Source organism: Salvelinus sp. IW2-2015, linkage group LG23, assembly GCF_002910315.2.
Source record: "Salvelinus sp. IW2-2015 linkage group LG23, ASM291031v2, whole genome shotgun sequence".
Taxonomy (NCBI): Eukaryota; Metazoa; Chordata; class Actinopteri; order Salmoniformes; family Salmonidae; genus Salvelinus; species Salvelinus sp. IW2-2015.
In genome coordinates, this window is record NC_036863.1 from 30053142 (window position 1) to 30067424 (window position 14283).

Sequence of the window (14283 nt, forward strand, 5' to 3'; positions counted from 1 at the left end):
CCAGAGAGATTTTTAGTGCTTTTCATCCGGGATGCCGGAAAGTGTAGAGCATTGCAGTAGTCTAACCTAGAAGTAACAAAAGCATGGATTAATTTTTCTGCATCATTTTTGGACAGGAAACATTTCAAGATTTTTGCATGCAATGTTACGTAGATGGAAAAAAGCTGTCCTTGAAAACAGTCTTGATATGTTCGTCAAAAAGAGAGATCAGGGTCCAGAAGTAACGCGCGAGGTCTTCCACAGTTTTATTTGAGACGACTTTACAACCATCAAGATTAATTGTCAGATTCAACAGAAGATCTCTTTTGTTTCTTGGGACCTAGAACAAGCATCTCTGTTTTGTCCGAGTTTAAAAGTAGAACGTTTGCAGCCATCCACTTCCTTATGTCTGAAAACACAGGCCCTCTAGCGAGGGCAATTTTGGGGCTTCACCATGTTTCATTGAAATGTACAGCTGTGTGTTATCCGCATAGCAGTGAAAGTTAACATTATGTTTTCGAATGACATTCCCAAGAGGTAAAATATATAGTGAAAACAAATAGTGGTCCTAAAACGGAACCTTGGGAACACAGAAATGTACAGTTGATTTGTCCGAGGACAAACCATTCACAGAGACCAAACTGATATCTTCCGACAGATAAGATCTAAACCAGGCCAGAAACTTGTCCGTGTTGACCAATTTGGGTTTCCAATCTCTCCAAAAGAACGTGGTGATCGATGGTATCAAAAGGCAGCACTAAGGTCTAGTAGCCGAGGAACAGAATGCAGAGCCTCGGTCCTGACGCCATTAAAGGTCATTTACCACCTTCACAAGTGAAGTCTCAGTGCTATGATGGGGTCTAAAACCAGACTGAAGCATTTCGTATACATTGTTTGTCTTCAGGAAGGCAGTGAGTTGCTGCGCAACAGCTTTTCTAAAATGTTGAGAGGAATGGAAGATTCGATATATAGGCCGAATAGTTTTTTATATTTTCTGGGTCAAGGTTTGGCTTTTTCAAGAGAGGCTTTATTACTGCCACTTTTAGTGAGTTTGGTACACATCCGGTGGATAGAGAAGCCGTTTATTATGTTCAACATAGGAGGGCCAAGCACATGAAGCAGCTTCTTTAAGTAGTTTAGTTGGAATAGTATGCAGCTTTGAAGGTTTAGAGGCCCATGATTATTTTCATCATTGTGTCAAGAGATATAGTAACTAACACACTTAAGTGTCTCTCTTGATCCTAGTCCTGCCGAGTTGTGCAGGACTCAGAACAGCTAAGCTTTTGGAGGAAATACGCAGATTTAAAAGAGGAGTCTGTAATTTGCTTTTCTAATGATCATGATCTTTTCCTCAAAGAAGTTCATGAATTTATATACTGCTGAAAGTGAAAGCCATCCTCACTTGGGGAATGCTGCTTTTTAGTTAGCTTTGCCACAGTATCAAAAATAAATGTTGGATTGTTCTTATTTTCCTCAATTAAGTTGGAAAAATAGGATGATCGAGCAGCAGTGAGGGCTCTTCGATACTGCCGGTACTGTCTTTCCAAGCTAATCGGAAGACTTCCAGTTTGGGTGTGGCGCCATTTCCGTTCCAATTTTCTGGAAGCTTGCTTCAGAGCTCGGGTATTTTTCTGTATACCAGGGAGCTAGTTTTTATGACAAATGTTTTTTAGTTTTTAGGGGTGCAACTGCATCTAGGGTATTGCGCAAGGTTAAATTGAGTTCCTCAGTTAGGTGGTTAACTGATTTTTGTCCTCTGACGTCCTTGGGTAGGCAGAAGGAGTCTGGAAGGGCATCAAGGAATCTTTGTGTTGTCTGAGAATTTATAGCACGACTTTTGATGCTCCTTGGTTGGGGTCTGAGCAGATTATTTGTTGCGATTGCAAACGTATTAATGAGCGACACCGGTTGAGCATTCCTACAGCATTTCCCTCCAGAAGCCATGAGAAAGTTGTCCGGCTGCGGGGACTGTGCGAGGGGATTTATACTACTATCTGTACCTACTGGTGGCATAGACTACACTGAAATGACCCTTGCCTAACGATTGCGTCTGAAGCTGGGCTTGCAGCACAGCCATCCTCGCCGTAAGGCGATCGTTCTCCTGTATATTATGAGTACAGCGACTGCAATTAGAAGGCATCATGTTAATGTTACTACTTAGCTTCGGCTGTTGAAGGTGCTGACGAACCATGTCCAGATAAAGCGTCCGTAGTGAAAAAGTTGAATGAAAAAAAAAAGTTGTGAGGGAAAAACTAAAAATATAAACGGTAATTAAAAAGTAAAAACCGTAAAGTTGTCAGGTAGCAAAGTAAGGTTGGCAACAAAAAAAACAATAGTGACATACCACTACCACGATGCATATCAATATTGAACCTTTGCATGCAGTCATTGTTTAAAATCTTCTTTTATCCTGCGGAATTCTCACTCTTACTTGTAATAGGTTTTCATGCAGAGAATGTATAACATGTAACAACCACTAAATGACCACAGGGTGGCACTCTCTGAACACAGAAATAATGGTTAGAATCAACGCCCATCAGGAGCAGGAGGAATCTGTACAAGTGCACACTGAATTAGGAGCAGGGTTAGGGAGTAACGGATTACATGTAATCTGTTACATGTAAYGGATTACAAAAACGGTAACTGTAATCCGTGACATTACCAGCTAAAATATTATAATGAGATTACAGATACTTTTGAAAAACTAGATGATTTCTTCGAGGATAACTTTTGCATTCAGAAAGCATGTGTGCGAAAAAAATGACACATCAAATGTGTTTGATGGATCGCGGGAAAAGAGTAGGAATAGGGTTTTGTCGGCTACAGTCCAAGCTATGTCTTCCAATGGTGCGACTGCTGTCAGCATCCAAAGATTATCCAATTTGAATAAAGGTTTGGAGGTAAGGATGACAGCAGTGGTGTAGTCTACGGCGATACGGATAGCACTTATTATTGATATCTACATAGCGCATTGATTTGAATCACACTGCTGCTCTCTCATTTAGCTATTTGCGCCTTACGGATTCTGGTTGTTGTGGATGGCTTTTCACAAATCTAAATGTGTATTTGAACCCAATAATGGTTGAATTCAAGAAGTTTAAACTGCCTATCAATCATTGTTTTTTAAACCAGTGGACAGCCAGTGAAAAATGCGCCCTTGCAACAGCTGCATAGTGCGGATCCAAGACTATGGAATAAAAGTGGGGTTTTATTGCTCAATCTAATTCATGATGATAAAAAATAAATAAATCCATAAGCCTAATGGACACATGCTCAAACTTGCACACGTTTGATAGACTTAAAGGGGCAATCTGTAGTTGCTACATCCTTTTTTGGATTTATACATTATATATTTATATATATCCATTGATTCGTGAAGAATATAACTTGTAAATGCTTAGTTCAACTCTCACACTCCATGAGAACCCAAAATATAAGGTTGTTTTACTCCAATGTTTGTAATCATTGTAAATGTAAACAAACACTGTATAGCCTCATAACATGCTTAAAACAATATTTTTTGTATCATGGATTGTCAGTCCTTGCATCCATAGCTCTGTCTATTAATCTGAGAGTGGTTACATTTCTCCAGGCCCATCCTTCAGCTTTTTACCAAAACAGAGGCGGGGCGGTCGTTTTGTTATTGTTTCATCTGTGGATTTTCCCTTTAAACAGCTGCATTTTATCAAGATATCAAAGTGTCACCAACTCAAAGGGTAACAATAGGCCTATAGCAAATGTAGCATATGGCATTCATTTTTCACATGTAAAGATCACTTTTCAGTAGTGCTCAAAGCATGCCATTACATGAGCYCAGCATTTATTTTTCAACTCGAATCAATGAGTCCAATCAGTCCTACATGACAACAAAATCATTAACAAGAGTAGGGCTGGCTAATAAATCCTTAGTTTTGGGGTCATGCTCAGGTAAAACAATTGGGCTAATCCATATTTCCAAGTCCTATTCTTGAAGATCAAGGGGTATAACATTTATTGGAATGACTGGAATTCTGATAGACTTCGGTTTTTAATGTAAAGATATAATTGAATCGTATTATTATATGTAGTAGAAAGAGATGGTTTAGAAGAAGCCACACAACCAACCCATAAAGTACATTTTAACATCCATATATGACCAGCTATGTAAAGTTTAACATAGATTTTTCCTGCAATAGATGTCGTTCAATATGTAACATACATTTTTGTCTTCTTCTAATGCCTCTCAGGGGGAAAGTAATTTAAAAGTAACAGAATGTAATAAGATTATATTATTGAGTTTGGGTAATCCAAAAATTACTTTACTGATTACAATTTTGGACTGGTAACTAGTAACTGTAARGGATTACATTTAGATAGTAAGCAACCCAGCCCTGATTAGGAGGTACTGCAGTCAAATGCTGAGGGCCAGAGAAGAGATTGTAAAGTCTTTTTTTTTAAGCAACAGCAATAGTAGGAAGACCACTTTATGCAGCTCACCGTGCACTATCAMCTCCAAAGTAAATAACATGAGTAAGTCTATCTCTGATAAGCTTCCCAGTAAAGCATTAAAAACAATCAAGCAACCCAGAAAAGTGCTAAAAATAGCCCATATGAACATATGTAGCCTAAGAAACAAGGTCCATGAAGTCAATAACTTGCTTGTAACAGATTACATTCATATTCTGACTATCTCTGAAACTCACATATATAATACCTTTGATGTTACAGTGGTAGCAATATATGGTTAGAACATCTACCGAAAAGACAGAAATGCCAACAGAGGCGGTGTTGAGGTCTATATTCAGAACCACATTCCTGTAAAGCTTAGAGACAATCTAATGTTAAATACTGTTGAAGTAGTATGGCTACAGGTTCATCTGCCTCAACTAAAGCCCATTCTTGTGGGAAGCTGCTATAGACCACCAAGTGCTAACAGTCAGTATCTGGATAATATGTGTGAAATGCTTGATAATGTATGTGATATCAACAGAGAAGTATATTTTCTGGGTGATTTAAATATTGACTGGCTTTCATCAAGCTGCCCACCCAGGAAAAAACTTCAAACTGTAACCAGTGCCTGCAACCTGGATCAGGTTGTCAGTCAACCTACCAGGGTAGTTACAAACAGCACAGGAATTAAATCATCAACATGTATTGATCACATCTTTACTAATGCGGCAGATATTTGCTTTAAAGCAGTATCCAAATCCTTAGGATGTAGTGATCACAATATAATAGCCATATCTAGGAAAACCAAAGTTCCAAAGGCTGGGCCTAATATGGTGTATAAGAAGTCATACAAGAAGTTTTGTAGTGATTCATATGTTTATGATGTAAAGAAAATTTGCTGGTCTGTGGTGTGTAATGAGGAGCAACCAGATGCTGCACTTGACGCATTTATGAAACTACTTATTCCTGTTACTAATAAGCACGCACCCATTAGGAAAATGACTGTGAAAACTGTTATATCCCCTTGGATTGATGAGGAATTGAAAAATTGTATGGTTGAGAGGGATGAGGCAAAAGGTATGGCAATTTAGTCCGGCAGCCCAACTGATTGTCAAACATAGTGCAAATTAAGAAATCATGTGACTAAACTAAATAAAAGTAAACTACACTACACTATGAAACAAAGATAAAATATATAAAGAATGACAGTAAAAAGCTTTGAGGCACCTTAAAGGAAATTTTTGGGAAAAAAGCCAACTCGGCTCTTTCATTCATTGAATCAGATGGCTCATTCATCACAAAGCCCACTGATATTGCAAACTACTTTAATGACTTTTTCATTGGCAAGCAAACTTAGGAATGACATGCCAGCAATAAATGCTGACACTACACATCCAAGTATATATGAAAGACAAGAATTGTACTTTTGAGTTCCGTAGTCAGTGTGGAATTATTGTTGTCTATCAACAATGACAAGCCCCCGGGGTCTGACAATCTGGAAGGAAAATTACTGAGGATAATAGCAGACGATATTGACACTCCTATTTGCCACATCTTCAATTTAAGCCTACTAGAGAGCATGTGCCCTCAGACCTGGAGGGAGGCTAAAGTCATTCCGCTACCCAAGAATAGTAAAGCCCCCTTTACTGGCTCAAATAGCCGACCAATCAGCCTGTTACCAACCCTTAGTAAACTTCTGGAAAAAATAGTGTTTGACCAGATACAATGCTATTTCACAGTAAACAAATTGACAACAGACTTTCAGCACACTTATAGGGAAGGTCATTCAACAAGCACAGCACTTACACAAATGACTGATGATTGGCTGACAGAAATTGATGATAAAATGATTGTGGGGACTGTCTTGTAAGATTTTATTGCAGCTTTTGACATTGTCTGCTGCTGGAAAAATGTGTTATGGATTTACACCCCCTGCTATAATGTGGATAAAGAGTTACTTGTCTAACAGAACACAGAGGGTGTTCTTTAATGGAAACCTCTCAAATATAATCCAGTTAGAATCAMCAATTCCCCAGGGTAGCTGTTTAGGCCCCTTGCTTTTTTTTCTTTATACTAACGACATGCCACTAACCTTTAGTAAAGCCAGAGTGTCTATGTATGCGAATGACTCAACACTATACACGTCAGCTACTACAGCAACTGAAATAACTGCAACACTCAACAAAGAGCTGTAGTTAGTTTCAAAGTGGGTGGCAAGGAATAAAGTTAGCCCTATATTTGGAACAAAACACTCACCAAACCCTAAACCTCAACTAAATGTTTTAATAAATAATGTGAAAGTTGAGCAAGTTGAGATGAATGAACTGCTTGGAGTAACCCTAGATTGTAAACTGTCATGGTCAAAACATATTGATGCAATAGTAGCTAAGATGGGGAGAGGTCTGTCGATAGTAAAGCGATGCTCTGCCTTCTTAACAACACTATCATCAAGGCCCTAGTTTTGTCGCACCTTGACTACAGATCAGTCGTGTGGTCAGGTGCCACAAAAAAAGGACTTAGGAAAATTGCAATTGGCTCGGAACAGGGCAGCACGGCTGGCCCTTGGATGTACACAGAGAGCTAATATTAATAATATGCATGTCAATCTCTCCTGGCTGAAAGTGGATTGACTTCATGGATTGACTTCATCGCTACTTTTATTTATGAGAGGTATTGACATATTGAATGCACCGAGCTGTCTGTCTAAACTACTGGCACACAGCTTTGACACCCATGCATACCCCACAAGACATGCCACAAGAGGTCTCTTCACAGTCCCCAAGTCCAGAACAGACTATGGAACAGACCACCCAGTACTACATAGAGCCATGACTACATGGAACTCTATTCCACATCAAGTAACTCATGCCAGCAGTGAAATTAGATGTAAAAAACAGATAATAAATCACCTTATGGAACAGCGGGGACTGTGAAGCAACACAAACATTGGCACAGACACATGCATACACATACATGATAACATACGCACTATACATACACGTGGATTTAGTACTGTAGATATTTAGTAGTGGTGGAGTTAAAATTGTATAAACTGCCTTAATTTTGCTGGACCCCAGGAAGCAGCAGCTAATGGGGATCCATAATAAATACAAATACAAATACAAAACAGCCACTCACTCACTCACTCACTCACTCACTCACTCACTCACTCATCTCACACACACCACCCCACACCACCACCCACCACCCCACCCACCCACCCACCCCCCACCCCACCACACCACCACCCACTCACTCACTCACTCACTCACTCACTCACTCACTCCACTCACTACTCACTCACTCACTCACTCACTCACTCACTCCTCACTCACTCACTCACCTCACTCACTCACTCACTCACTCACTCACTCACTCACTCACTCACTCACTCACTCATCACTCACCACTCACTCACTCATCACTCACTCACTCACTCACTCACTCACTCACTCTCACTCACTCACTCACTCACTCACTCACTCACTCACACTCACTCACGTCACTCACTCACTCACTCACTCACTCACTCACTCACTCACTACTCACTCACTCACTCACTCACTCACTCACTCACTCACTCACTCACTCACTCACTCACTCACTCACTCACTCACTCACTCACTCACTCACTCACTCACTCAACTCACTCACTCACTCACTCACTCACTCACTCACTCACTCACTCACTCACTCACTCACTCAACTCACTCTCACTCACTCACTCACTCACTCACTCATCACTCACTCACTCACTCAACTCACTCACTCACTCACTCACTCACTCACTCACTCACTCACTCACTCACTCACTCACTCACTCACTCACTCACTCACTCACTCACTCACTCACTCATAGAAACACATTTTCCTTATAGTACGAAGTTAATTTAAATTCCAGTCAGGAAGTACACTGAATTTCAAACTATTTTTAATGTTATGAATGAGGAACATTTGGAATCGCATTCAGAATCTGGTTTGCTTTCTGAATTGACTCCTAGCGGGGTGTTGCGTCACATATTCCTGATACATTTATAGGCTTCCTACTCTGCAATAATGTCAGTTACCCAGAAGATAAATTCTCAGTGAAGTTGTTTACATGACCTACTGATAGCCATGATATTCTGGAATCCCAACTATATACTGTATCTCCCAGTTTTACAACTGAAACAACAGTAAGTGGGTTCAGTATACCAAGCTAACTGCTGCTAACCCTAAGAGCTGCACAGCATGACTCCTCCACCTTCATCCTGAGTTGGGGCTGTCACAGGTAAATCACTGTCTATGTCCCAAATGGTATCCTATTTCCGATATAGTGCACTACCGTTGACCAGAGCCCTATATATGGGACCTGGTCAAAAGTAGTGCACTATAGATGGAATAGGGTGCTATTTGGGACACATCCACATGCAGTTTTCTCAAGGCTGCTAGTTTCAGTCCTACGGGTGTCAGTGTCAGAGGTATCTGAAGGCTGAAGAAATGTCTATCTTGTTCTTTTTTTTTTAAATTAAATTTATTTAACCTTTATTTAACCAGGTAAGCTAGTTGAGAACAAGTTCTCATTTACAACTGCGACCTGGCCAAGATAAAGCAAAGCAGTGCGACACAAACAACAACACAGAGTTACACATGGAATAAACAACCGTACAGTCAATAACAAAATAAGTTCTACTGACTGTGTCGTGTGTGTAGTGGGCATGAGCCGAGGAATAGTTGCTCATGGTCACGTGAAGGTGTAGCCCCACCTGCGACTTCAAAATCAGCATCTTCCCTCAGCCCAAGAGTTATTATCCATGCATAGTTACTTTAATAACTCTACCTACATGTACATATTACCTCAATTACCTCGACACCGGTGCCCCGCACATTGACTCTGTACCGGTACCCCCTGTATATAGCCTCCACATTGACTCTGTACCGGTACCACCTGTATATAGCCTCCACATTGACTCTGTACCGGTACCCCCTGTATATAACCCCGCTATTGTTATTTACTGCTGATCTTTAATTATTATTATTATATATATATATATTTTTTAGGTATTTTCTTAAAAACTGCATTGTTGGTTAAGGGCTTGCAAGTAAGCATTTCACTGTAAGCTCTACCTACACCTGTTGTATTCGGTGCATGTGACAAATACAATTTGATTTGAAGAGGGAATTTCCTCTTGGTCTAATAGTAAATTAAGATGTTGTTTTTTCCCGCGGTAGAACCGGGTTCATTTCCCGTCTGTCGTGTGTGTGAATCCTACTGCTGGAGGGGCCAGAGAGTCAAATAGAGTTTGTTTGTGTGTGTGTGTGTGTGTGTGTGTGTGTGAGTTTACACACCGTGGCCATACTTGCAAACATAAGCAGGCATTTAATTGTCAATGGCTCCACCATGTTTACCCACAGGGTTTCCAGTAAAAGTCCAGCCCTGTTCAAACATCACATTTAACTTTTTTTACATTTATAAAAGTAACATAAAGAGACAGCAACACTGTCACGATCTTCTAACAACATCAAGAAGAGCAGACAGTAGCCTAATTTTGAGGTCTTAGAAACTGTTCTCAGAAACAATGGGAAACTCAGCAACAAGCCCAAAGATGCATCAGCAGCAGTCACACAGAATTCCTGCAACAATACTTTCCAGACATTATTCAGCCCAAACGCCCTGGATAATCTGAACAAGCAGTACACTGAACAAAAACTGGAAGTAGGCAGCTACGCACCAATCTGGACTAAGGGCCTAGTGACAATCCTAGGGGGACTCATCCGTATACCAAAGACAGCAGGCTTCGGGGCATTATTCATATCTATACTGATAGCGATAGTCACGGCTTCCATCAAGAACCTGATCCCAGAAGAGAACAGCGTTGTTTGGAAGTTAATAAATGACGAGACAGAGTCATTGATGTGAGTAACCAGTCTTTGCACATTGCAATGCATCCTGGTATATCAAACACACCGGTAAAAACAATGCATCTGTGTATGTCAAGCACACCGGTAAAAACATTGGTATTGCAGTAATTAACATTTACCAACAGATGGCATCAACGTGCCATCTTACGCCCATAACATCTTCCATTTTATAAAATAAGACAGGAACTGTCAATTCACTAACAAAACAAACCTACTAATAATATCCAACATGAACCGTTTAGMTTTTTTTTCAGGTATAAAATAAACAACACATTTTGATTCTCTTCACTTTCCCATTTATAAATCTCTGTCTGGGACAGCCGCCCGCAGCGTGAAAAGATGGGGCTTTTCCTGTGAGGACTGCGGGATCACGCACAGACGTGTCACCTGACTGTCCGAGGGGACTATTGGTGGGCGATGGAGCAGCCGCCATGTGATCCCCTGGCTCTTCGCCCAGTATCTCAGGCTCCACGTGCCATGCTGGGGCTCTGTCCTTTTGTTATGCGACCCCTATGACAATCAGGGTTCTGAGTAGGAGCTGGCTCAGCAACACAAAAGTCAACCCTGTTATGGCGGTACAGTGATCCATTCATTTCGACGAAGTAGGAGTGTGGTGCAACTTTCTGCTTTCAACTTTCCGTCCGGTCCCCTGGTAGTGGCTTCATCCGCACCACTTCACCCACCCTGAGCTCAGGTTATGTTTTCCTGGGATTATTTAATAAGATTTGGAGTGAGGGGGTTATACCTTCTGGTTGGAAACGTGCAGTAATATTACCTTTTTGTAAAGCCTGGTAAGGACCCTTCATGTGCTGATAGTTATAAGACCAATAGCACTGACCTGTAAACTGATGGAAAAGATGATCGTCAATGAAGCTGAAAAAACTCTGGTCATGAAAGAAGTAATGGCAACGGCCTTTTTTTATTTTTTTAACATTGAACATTAACATTGAAAAGGCTTATTTATGACACTATGTGGAGAGAAGGCCTACTGATTAAGATGGAAAGACTTGGTATTGGTGGGAGATTTTATAACTGGGTTTTGGCCTTTTAATCTGTKTTTTCGAGTTAAAATAGGATACATTTTATCTGATGCCCACAGAGTTGACAATGGTATTCCTCAGGCAGTACCATCAGTCCTATTTTGATCAACATTATGATTATCAAAGTGTTTTTGAATGTAGGTAGAGGTATTGGGGCTTCCCTATATGCTGATGGTGGAGCTATTTGGAAGAGGGGAAGGAATGTCTCTCATGGGATCAAATCTATTCAACAAGCTATAGTGGATGTTGAAAGATGGTCGATTGACTGGGGTTTTAAATTGTCAGTGGCCAAGTCTTGTTGTATGTTCTTCTCGAAGAAGAAAGTTGCTGATAATATACAGTTGTTTCTGTATGGACAGCCTATGGGGAGATTTTATAAGTACAAATATGTGGGTCTATGGTACAATGAGCGATATACAGTACTAGTCAAAAGTTTGGACACACCTACTCATTCAAGGGGTTTTCTTCATTTTGTTTTACTATTTTCTTAATAGCGAAGACATCAAAACTATGAAATAACACATTTGGAATCATGTATTAACCAAAAAGTGTTAAACAAATCAAAATGATTTTACATTCTTCAAGGTAACCACCCTTTGCATTGATGACAGCTTTGTACAGTCTTAGCATTCTCTCAACCAGCTTCATGAGCTAGTCAACTGGAATGCATTTCATTTAACAGGTGTGCCTTGTTAAAAGTTAATTTGTGGAATTTCTTTCCTTTTTAATGTGTTTGAGCCAATCAGTTGTGTTGTGACAAGGTAGAGGTGGTATACAGAAGATAGCCCTATTTGGTAAAAGACCAAGTCCATATTAAGGCAAGAACAGATTAAATAAGCAAAGAGAAACGACAGTCCATCATTACTTTAAGACATGAAGGTCAGTCAATCTAGAAAATGTCAAGAACTTTGAACGTTTCTTCGAGTGCAGTCACAAAAACCATCAAGCGCTATGATGAAACTGGCTCTCATGAGGACAGCCACGGGAAATGTAGACCCAGAGTTACCTCTACTGTAGAGGATAAGTTCATTTGAGTTACCAACCTCAAATTGCAGCCCAAATAAATGCTTCACATAGTTCAAGAAACAGACACATCTCAACACCAACTGTTCAGAGGAGACTGTGTGAATCGGGCCTTCATGGTCAAATTGCTGCAAAGAAACCACTAAAGGACACTAATAATAAGAAGAGACTTGCTTGGGCCAAGAAACATGAGCAATGGACATTCGACAGGTGGAAATCTGTCCTTTGGTCTGACGAGTACAAATTTGAGATTTTTGGTTCCAACCGCCGTGTCTTTGTGAGATGCAGAATAGGTGAACGGATGATCTCCAAATATGTGGTTCCCACCGTGAAGCATGGAGGAGGAGGTGTGATGGTGTGGGGGTGCTTTGCTGGTGACACTGATTTATTTAAAATTCAAGGCACACTTAACCAGCATGGCTACCACCGCATTCTGCAGTGATARGCCATCCCATCCGGTTTGTGCTTAGTGGGACAATCATTTGTTTTTCAACAGGACAATGACCCAAAATACACCTACAGGCTGTGTAAGGGCTATTTGACCAAGAAGGAGAGTGATGGAGTGCTGCATCAGATGACCTGGCCTCCACAATCACCCAGCCTCAACCCAATTGAGATGGCTTGGGATGAGTTGGACCACAGAGTGAAGGAAAAGCAGCCAACAAGTGCTCAGCATGTGGCAACTCTTTCAAGACTGTTGGAAAAGTATTCCAGGTGAAGCTGGTTGAGAGAATGCCAAGAGTGTGCAAAGCTCTCATCAAGGCAAAGGGTGGTTACTTTGAAGAATCAAAATTATTAAATATATTTGGATTTGTTTAACACCTTTTTTGGTTACTACAGGATTCCATATGAGTTCTCTTAGTTTTGATGGCTTCACTATTATTCTACAATGTAGAAAATTGTAAAAATAAAGAAAACCCCTTGAATGAGTAGGTGTGTCCAAACTTTTGACTGGTACTGTACATGAAAAGATCATGTCGTAAATGTTGAAACAAGTGTAAGAAGGTGATGAATCTTATGCTCTCGGTCTCTGGTTATGAATGGGGTGCTGACAGACAATCATTGATGGATATTTATAGAGCTCTGACAACAATTGATTACGGGTGTATAGTTTATGAAACGGCGGGCAAGACTTGGCTTCAGAAGCTGGACAGAATCCTGTATATAACTTTAAGGATATGTATTGGGGCATTTAAATCAACACGAGATGTGAGATGCCTTTAGATGTACGGCATTAAAAAATGGTCATTAGCTTATTGAGTTAGGTTGAAAGGCTGTGAGGTTGATCATCCCACTGCTACTGTTCTAGATGACTGTTGGGAATATACTAGTAGGCAAGGCAGTGGTTTTGGTTGGACAGTTGGAAAGCTTGCTGATGAGAGTGGTTTGAGGGAGTTGGAGGTTGGACTTTCTGTGGTGATAGGGGATGTTCCTCCATGGTTACTCTCAGATCCTGTTGTTGATCTAACTGTCATAGAGAAAAGTAAAGATTGGTCAGAAGTCAGTGATATAGGGAATCAGAGATGGATCAAAGGGCCCAGAGTGGGCACAGAGGAGCAGGTGTTTACGTTCCTGATTTTGATGTGCAGATGCAGTTGAAGTCAGAAGTTTACATACACCTTAGCCTAATACTGTACATTTAAACTCAGTTTTTCACAATTACTGACATTTAATCCTAGTAAAAAATCATAGTTTTAGGTCAGTTAGGATCACCACTTTATTTTAAGAATGTGAAATGTCAGAATAATAGTAGAGAGAATTATTTTTTTCAGCTTTTTTTCTTTCATCACATTCCCACTGGGTCAGAAGTTTACATACACTCAATTAGTATTTTGTAGCATTGCCTTTAAAGTGTTTAACCTGGGTCAAACGTTTTGGATAGCCTTCCACATGCTTCCCACAATAAGTTGGG